Here is a 322-nt window from a genome sequence, read left to right as displayed (position 1 = left end):
CGCCGCTGCTGCCGGCCGCGGGCCCCGCGCCGTGCCCGCCCGCTGTGTGCCCGCAGCAGCGGAGAAAGCCCGGCCAGCCTCCGCCTCACCTGCGGCCACCGCTTCAAGATGGCGACGATGGAGCCCGTATCACGTGACCCGAGGGCCCGAGTCAGGTGACCGGCGGGGGGCGCTGCCGCCGCGTCAGCGCCGCCTCCCGTTACCATGGAGACGGGGAGGGACAGGGACAGGGCCGGGGGACACGGGACAGGGCACAGGATGGTGTGTGTGTGTGTGTGTGTGTGTGTGTGTGTGTGTGTGTGTGTGTGTGTGTGTGTGACAC

The 322-nt window shown here is 70.8% G+C and overlaps 1 protein-coding gene across 1 annotated transcript in view; it reads right to left on the bottom strand.

Annotated features, from left to right (window-relative positions):
• Positions 1 to 117, bottom strand: part of ZNF507 (zinc finger protein 507) — a 20,460-nt gene extending 20,343 nt beyond the window's left edge. Inside the window, exon 1 of the mRNA XM_041426356.1 lies at positions 90 to 117. The gene's annotated coding sequence lies outside the window, so the exon portion shown is untranslated. The remainder of the gene's footprint in view (positions 1 to 89) is intronic.
• Positions 118 to 322: the final 205 nt, after the last annotated feature.

This window comes from Onychostruthus taczanowskii, unplaced genomic scaffold, assembly GCF_017590055.1.
Source record: "Onychostruthus taczanowskii isolate IOZ18803 unplaced genomic scaffold, ASM1759005v1 scaffold113, whole genome shotgun sequence".
In the NCBI taxonomy this organism is placed as follows: Eukaryota; Metazoa; Chordata; class Aves; order Passeriformes; family Passeridae; genus Onychostruthus; species Onychostruthus taczanowskii.
Note: the sequence above shows the minus strand (reverse complement) of the source record. Positions and strands in the feature narration are given on the sequence as shown.